Here is a 9492-nt window from a genome sequence, read left to right on the forward strand (position 1 = left end):
TATCGTTGGCTATAAATATAAGAAGTTTGAAAGTAATTTAAATATTCCATTAAAATATATTGTACTTGATATCTGCATTTAAATCACTCTATAACAGTCTCAATTATAACTCTTGGTATTTATGTTTTTATTCGTCCTGTTTAATTGACACATTGAAAATAATAAAAAAGTAGAGAAAAATCTACATATGACACGTGGACCAGTATCGTATATGATGACACTTTCGTAAATCAAATAAAAATCAGTAAAATACGAATCACACTAATAATAGGAATGAACATACGATCTCTTCATAGACGGTATTCGAAGGAATCCATAATACGAGCTCTTTATCTCATTGACATCACATTCACTGAAGAGATGAAAAGTAAAAGACTTGAATTACGGAACCGGTTGAGATATAAGAACGTTTACGACGTGGGCTTTGAAGGCGACTTCTAACACGAGGGGGGAAGAAAATAAATAGAGAAATTAATATCGACGGAAGGCTGGTTTACAAGTGGGGGGTTTATTAATCAGAAATTAAAAAAAAATGGTTTTTTAATTGTAGATTACGAAAGCTTACACAGAATATTATTTTCATATTAACGCACAAAATTCATTTCGTAATTTTTCCAGTTACGATGTCATTTATTCATTAGTTGCCATTTTATTCCACTGTAACTTTTAGTAACTTATGGCACCGCAAAATCATTATCTTGTCGTGCTAAATATTTAAAACTGTTTTTATAACAATCCATCCTTTTCATAATATCTAAATACATCGGAGATAGTAAATCACTGGTTTTATCAATCGTACGTTGTCTTTAACATGTAGTTGTTAGAGCATTTCACCAGTATCGATCACGTGTGAGTGGGTCATGTTAACTTGCAACTTTTAGATATACGCATGAACAAGTTACAATAAAATAAAGCCTGTGAAATTTGTAATATCATCTTACGTCGTAATTTAACTTAACTGTGGCAAAACCGGGAAACAAAACTTTAGCTTTGTGTGACATGTGTGTATTTGCATGCCTCTTTGTAATTACATATTACAAGAACATATTTATAAATATCTGTATGTTACGGTATATGAATTAAACAACATCATATATAAAAAAAAAATGTTTTCAGCCTAAGCATTACTTATTTCTTTTTTATTATTATTTATTAACAAACAACAATATTCTCAGCGAAATTGTTATGTTTTCTTTTATCCACTTTTTCCTCGACAATTTCCCATTTTAATAATTTCATTAATAGCAACAGACACACATTAAAAAATATAAGCAACGTTGTCATTTAACAATCAATATAACTATACTTCTATAACATTGCTAATTATTTAAAAACTTTAGTTCATGTAATGCCAATAATTCTGTATGACACTAAAAGCACAAAATATAAAGAATCTTCAAATTTCTTCATTTAATAAGATAATAAAATAATAAGGGTTACCTATATCAATATTATAACAGTCCCAGCGTTTACAAGAATAAATAACTTGAAGGAAGACAACACTATTATGAAAATATAGGAATAAATGGCCTTCAAGAGAGGATAAATGATTTGATGCAAGTACAAGTTAAACACAATACTGTAACTGTCAACTGTTCAGCTATGTGTGTAGAGTGTAACGGCTTCCGAGACAATATATTGTAGGATTACATCCCAAAGCTGTGATTGACCTTTGATTAATATCAATAACGCTCCGCTGGTAGGGAAACATGCAGCCTGGCCTGCTTACAGTCCCCGAACTGTTGGTGGCTCCCAGGAATGTCCGAATGATCTTAAATAATTAATAATGTTGCAGCCGACAATATGTTCAGTTTATTATAATATAGTTCAGTAGCTTATATATTATTAAAAGCTTGAGTAATATACATGTGTGTTATGACTCTGTGGTTTTCAGATATAATACGGGTTTCTGATTATTATGTGATACATTGACCCGACGTTTCGATTACTGTACAGAACCCGTGATCACGAACAGACGAGACGAAACGGGACTTTCATAGAAACAGCGTAGTATATACGAATCTCATTTTAAACATTTAATCGCGAAAATTTATGATATGAATGTTGGTTGAAAAATAAAAATGTGTAAAGAGTAAGAGACTTAGACTTATTTAAATTAACGTTACTAGATTTGCTATATTCAATCATAACCATACAAAACATCTGAGAAATGTATTTGAAGAAACATTTTAATATGGAAAAACAAAATTAAATAAAAATAAAACAAACGAATCGTTTTCTGGATTAAAGTTGTAAAAAGAAAGAAGAAACACATCCTCAAATAGTATGAGATAAATTAATGATACGGGAATTAGAGCCGACGTTAAATGTAGCGATATAAATGTCTAAAGGAGTGTAATGACTGAGACACAGAGTGTTATTGTATTGAAACATCACATCCGTTTAATAAGTTATAACCTCATTTATTCTCACGTATACTTGACGTCGAGGTTATAATTTCAGCAAAATTTTGTTTGTATTATTTCAAATTCGCTCTCTGAATGCTAATCGTTTGCGAGTGCTTTTGAACGGTACATTCAAACCGCAGCGCACCAGACCCTGACTGAACCACTTCCTCTGCCTCCCCGAGGGGACTTTAGACATTTTCACTATTTTGCATTTAAATACGAAATATAACGACGATCAAACACACATATTTATATTATTCTTTAACTGAATACTTTATTAATATTAAAATTATGGACACATTCCACTGATATGAGGTATGTCGTGTTCATTCACGTATATATATTTAATATTTAGTTTCACTATCAACTATAGAGTAGTTTTTAATAATTCGCTTTAAAAAGGAATCTTTTATAAATGGTTTCCTCTTATATTCCCTGTTGTAGAAAAATGAAATCAATACAAAGTAAGATTTTAATATGAGAGAAACACTTGAGTGAATTGCTCTTGGTGTATTTATTTTTGTTCAAACCTATTTTTATTTTGGCATTCACATGAATACTGAACCCGTTCCAAAGTTGAAAAATTTGAATAGACTTTTAGAAAAAGGTTTTTTTTTTGTAAAAGTAGCTTTAAAGTGAAAATGGAGCCATGTGGTAGATATTCTTTGGATACAGACAGGAATGATATTAAGAAACTTATAATGAAACATAATAGTAACATCCTTTACAATTTCAAATAATAGAATTTATAATCTCATTAAACGTGATGAATTAAAAGATATAAAACGTATTAGTACAGATGTGGAGTGTTTCATGTTGCCGATAAGGCCGACTAAAAAAATATAAAACCAATGGGATATCCCAAGACACATGAATCAAAATTCAACACAACTTCTGAATTTGTTTACGGAAACCTCAGCTGTTGCCAAAACTTTCAAGATTTGTAAACAAGCTTACGAGTCGCCATGTACCATTCCTCACAACACAAATATTTCCTTATTGGGACAGATTTTTTGAAATTGCGTCTAAGCTCAGTTGTTATGCATCAGGAATATAAAAAACAAATATTTTTTTACATGTTTATGTATATAAAGTGATTTTTTAAATAATTTCAATTACATTTAATATCTTCTTGAGATTTTTCCTTGTCATTTCTCTTCCTTTGTCATTCGTGACTCGAAGCACGAAGTTGTATCAATATAATAAATTAGACAATCAAGTCGTATTGTTTAGATTGTAATTGTATATTTTCTTATTAATTTATGTTTCGGTCTTGTTTATTAATGAGTTTATTATTATTTATCTTTTGAGTAAAATATAATATATAACTATTATATTTTAAACATTATTTATTAAGAGTCAAAAACCTAGCTATTTACATACAAAACAAAAAACACAGCTTGGTAATAAATATTAAATATTGTTACATAGGTACATTACAAGTACATTGTAAACAGAAAGCGTATGTTAGAAAGTTTTAGAATCACTACAAATAATATAAGCTAAACACAAGTTTAATAACATGTAGATCAAATAAATAAACACTGTTCTCTTTATAAAGGACAGCCTTGAGATCATTCAACAAATGAGACAGAAATAAGAAATATAATAATACATTTATTACAACAGCATCTGTTTGTCCCATCTCCATGGTCCATTACTTATTCAGTGTTCATTGTTGCGAGCGCTACGTGGCTTTCATTTTGATTACTTTATTTAATTAACTGTAATTAAGAGCGATTACAAACTCTGCCTTCCAAATTGTTACTGACGAAACTTCTTCACACTTGTGACCGCTTTGACCGTTGGTAGATATTTTTACAACAACAAACGCAAGCTTAGTTTACAATTAAAACAAACACCTGGCTCGATTTCTCACGGAGTTCGTGACGAAAGGAATATTAGAAAAATAATAATAATATGACTAATCTGTATTCCTTTAATTACAACAAATATAACGTTTTTAGAATTGCCACATCTTACTCAGGAACAACATTATACAGAATAAAAAGTATTAAGTAACAATAAATTTCAACCAAAATAGTATTCGGCAAAAAGGATATTCTTTTAAATGTGGTAACAAATACAGCTAAAGTAAATGGTTTTCAAGTTACTGGTCTTTATGAAATAAAATAAAATATCGGCATCCAAAGAAGTGCGACTGTATTAAAACGACATTAAAGCCGTTGTCAGAGATAAAAGTAAAAATAATATGTAATATTTTTTCTTTATTTCCTTAACTAGCAATTGTCTACGACTTTATCTCCGGCGAATGAGGTTGTGGGAGGTAGATCTTCACCAGGAAGGTGTCTGTGGTGTCGTTGAGTTCGCGAAATTGTAAAATTAATTTACAATAAAATCTAAGCAAGTAAACGTAAAGTTAAAGGTACATTTTGTTTTGTAGACAATCTGTCATCAAGTTTGTTTCATCGTCAGCTGAATAAATTATCATAATTTATTTGTATCACAATCTCAGGACTTTCTTCTCTTAAATAAATGTAACAACTACTTACTTCTCATATATTTTAAAGAAAACTTGAAAAAACCAACACAAATTTTCCATTTCTTATTCCTAAATATAAAGTAAACGTGAACTCTTACATTGCCTAAATACTCATACATTTTTGCTTTGTTCTAAATAACAATTGTTATTATGTTGCTTGCAAAATGTACAGGTAAGATGTTTTTGTAACTGTTATTTGTATAAATATAAAACACTATTAATACTGTAGTAAATTAAATAAATCAGTTTCTGCGTATGCGTCTGGGAGATTTATAAATCCTTTCAGTGATCTCATTTCCATTTTTAAGACATAAACATTTTCTTTCAGTACTTTTTTAGCAAAAGTATTAAATGTGACATTTATTAGCATAAAGTTTTTCTATTAAAATCTCAAACACCAGTTACGAGTATGTAGTAAAAAGCACTAACAGAATATAAGCGTGAAGTAGAAAGGTCTTATGTTCTCTGTAGCTGTAATTTTGCACTTGAAAAGGTTTTAAAATACTTATAAATTTAATTTATGTTTCAGTTCAAAAAAAAACGACTTTGTAATAATAACGTTTTGTGTTAATAGCGACAGGTTGATTTTCATTCTGGTAGTATCACTGAGTGTCTGAATGCACCACTTGCGCCCTGATATATAAAGAAAGGCTAATATTTCTGTAATATATCATGTAACAATCGTTTCTAGGCCACGGCTTCGCTTCCGACCCAGTTGGATTATATGGGTAGTAGTTAAGGGTCAGTCAAGTATTAAAAAGTAGTTTGTTTTCCAAAATTCGTCCAAATGGATACGATATTTATTGTAATATTTTATAAAAAAAATACACAAATACAAGCTTTTATATATGTGAATTCAAGACTAAAACGCACTAGTGATCTAGTAAGAATTTTAAATATAAAAAACTCATTTAAATGTTCACAAACAAAATATTTCTCTTTGATTATTAATTAATTTATATTCAATATAAAGAAATAAAGCAGAGCATTATTAACATCAACTATATATTTCACAAAATATGACTTTGACATAAAAATGATTTAGTTTGTAGTCTTTGACATGCAGGCGGCTTGATGATATCGCTGGAGATTTTTCTATTGTATCTTTTACAACGAAATTAGTTTTGGAATGAAAAGCAATCCAATAATAGCGGTCTTTGTGACTCGCATAGAACTGTAAAGAGAAAATTGTATTCTCTCTTGTAGTTCATTTCCACGGACTATTGTAAGATTTAATGAAAAATTTATTGAGAAGATATTTTATTTAGTTCAAGTTTTTTAAAAAGACTTTTAGTTGACACAACTGTTACTATAAAGTAGTATTTTTACGATGACATTAGATAGTTCCACATTTTGTATTGAACATTGTTTTTACTTCGTTTTTACTGAAACACAAATGTAGAAGCTCTGTCAATATGTAAGCGGATTATTTCATGTTTGTTTATTTTGATTAACGTTATGTTACGTTGTAGGCGTACTTTTATATTATTAGTTCAAGGATATGTTACGTTTTACACAAAACACACCTACATACACAGATCAACGAGAAGAATAGCAATTAAAGTCTTTACTATGTCAGCTTAAGTGTTTCTATGTTAATTATTCTTAGTCAAAAGAGCTACAGAATTTGAAAATCACATTTAAATGAAAGCAGCAACTGAAAGTAAACAAGTAACGGGCAGTCGTGACTTCGCTCGCTTTGTGATGAAATATGCTGAAATTTTCCAAAGGCAATTCGTTTATATTTCTAGTGTGTCGAGCGCTCTTCGTACAAGTTTTTACATTTGCTTTCTAGATTTCGGAATGAGAAATTTGTTATGAATCTGGTCTCCAACAGAATAATAAACTCTTATGAGACTGACTGATTGAAACCTATTAAATTTTTTTTAATGGATTATGTCAGCATGCGATAACAGTATGCTCTGCCAAGAGCAGTGAGCGTGTGAGCCGACTTATTGTTGACCAGCCGAGTAGAAAATGACACAGTGGCTTTATGTTGTCCTATACATTGTTTAATGTTTTTATGATAATATTATGAGCAGTGTATATATGTATATATAGATAAATTAAAATGTACTAATTCTAGAAATTTAACAGTGAAATTACTTTTCCATTTCTTCAAATATTTTTGTCCTGGCGTTTTGAAATAGTTTGCAGAGAAATGACAATATGAAAGGCGATTGGGCGGGCGGGCAAGCCCTAGATGACAGCGCCAATGACCGTGAAGCAGTTATATCCTCGCTTCTCATTTTTATTCTATACTTATATTTAAACCGTTGATTTAAACATATATTGTGCTCAGTTTCAGACGCGTGTCGACCGTCTCCATGACTTTATTTATAATGTATTTCGTACTCACATATGTACATTCATATTTTTTATATATTTTTTGTTAATGTCAAACCAATTATTGATTTGAAGATATCATTTTTCTTCATTTCGTTCTCAAAATTTATGAAAAATTTTATTTTAATATATTATTAATTATGGTTGTATAAATACTATGCTTCGAACGCATTTTTTGTAGACAGGTATATTTCGAAAAAAAATTATATTTTGGTGTTTGATAAAAAAAAAACTAGTTAATTGTTAATATTAATAAACAATCTTTCAATAGCAAGGTTGTTTCAAGTTAACAATTGATATAAAAATTTTGTCGCATCGCCAACGAGTTATCTAACTGCGGCTAAGATTTTCCTTAGAATTCTTGAAAAGTATATATTGAAGTAGTAGTGATTTATATAAAGACAGAAGATATAATGATAATTATATAGCTATATTGAGTAAGAAGATGTAATCGTTGTAGCCTTCAATGCTGTAGGAAGTTTTTTGAAACTAGTTAGTTCGAGACGTATTTAAAAATGAAAGTGAAAGAGATGGGTAGAGAAAAATAGACCGAAAATCATGTTTTCTTCTCTGTCACTCATTATTTGAAATTCATCTCATATACGAGAGTTAGTGATCGCGGTCCGCTTGCAATAAATAGTAGAACCCTAGTACTCGAGACTTTGACATTTTCTGTTTCAAAGTTATTTTGCATATTCCACATGTACAATATACGAACAATGTAACTGTACTCTAAGATGAACAATCGAATGGAATTTCTTTCACAAAAATGTACTTTTCAACATAAAAGCAGTCCAGCTCATTATGTTTCTTCTTTTATCATTTCCTTCTAATCTCACGGTCATCAACGAGATAAAGGAGTTTGCTTTCATCAGTTTTGTAAAATAACAATTATGTGTCCATAAAAAATTACAAACTGATGAAATGTACTTTTTTATTTCTGTTATAATTGTTATTTAAAATTTTGAAAACAGTCGATAAAACAATATATATTTAATTTATTTACTATCAGTTATTCTAAAAAAAAAAGAAATAAGAACGGAAAGGCCAGTACTAAACAACATGACTTTTAAATACTCATTAAAATCCCTTGCGACCTCTTTCAGCTGTAACTACATCACTCAACGTAATGTGAAACAACCATATCTTAGAGTCTCGCGCTATGAAAACATATTATGAAACTGAAAACGATAAATTGCCCGTCTAGACTGTATTCCATTAATATTTTATGAAATGATTTTAAGAACTTTAGTTTTATTTTAAAACAGAATGTTTGCGACACAAATTTTTGTTTTAAACAGAGGTAGACTTTATGGATAAGTGTTTAAGTGCTTGTGTTACATATTTGTTAGTTTCATAATTTATCCTGTTTATTGCGGATCAAATTTATTTAGTTATAAATACATAATATCCATAATTACACGTTGGATTCAATATCTTTACTTATTTATACACAAGTACAGTTAATTTTCCACCTTAATAATGAAGAAAACAGGTAGCAATTAATTACAAATCGTAAGATGCAGGAATTGTGTTTTATTTGAAATAAATGAAGAAAAAATGTTGCTGTGTTATAATTTAAAATCATTCTGTGTAGGTTTTCTGTCTAATTGAGAAAAAAAAACAATAATTTGAGATCTAAGACTTTCGCGAGTTTTATTCATTTAAATGAAACTAATATATTTCGGATAAACTACGCGGATTTTACTATTCACATCTCGTCTACCCGTGATCACGGTTGCTGAAAAGTAACGGAAACGACGGGATTATGTAGTTTTCAAATAATAAAATCCGCGTAGTAAATCCGAAATATGTAGTATAAAGAATAAGTATAAAGAATACATAAGAAAAATTAAATTCAGAGTAGTCTCACCCATCACAGCACAGACGTTATTATATAAAAATAAGTAGTCTTTTTGTCATTAAGAGACCAAGATACATATTGATCAATACTTAGCGGCACAACAACTGTTAACAAACACTGGTACCATAAAAGTCGTACGACGCTTTCAAGTTCAAAAAACAACAAAGAAACTAAAAAGAAATTTTTTTTTACACTTAAATACTATTTCCTACCTAAGCGATCTAATAAAAACTTCTAAATATCTGCACAAAAATCGACTAAAGACCTAATGTAGATAAACGAAACCCTTTATTTTTGTTTCCAATAATCGAATGTTACACCTAACTACTTAATATTTAATTATCTTTTGAAGTCGGTGCATTACGTTTACA

The sequence above is a fragment of the Danaus plexippus genome, chromosome 10 (assembly GCF_018135715.1).
Source record: "Danaus plexippus chromosome 10, MEX_DaPlex, whole genome shotgun sequence".
Classification (NCBI taxonomy): domain Eukaryota; kingdom Metazoa; phylum Arthropoda; class Insecta; order Lepidoptera; family Nymphalidae; genus Danaus; species Danaus plexippus.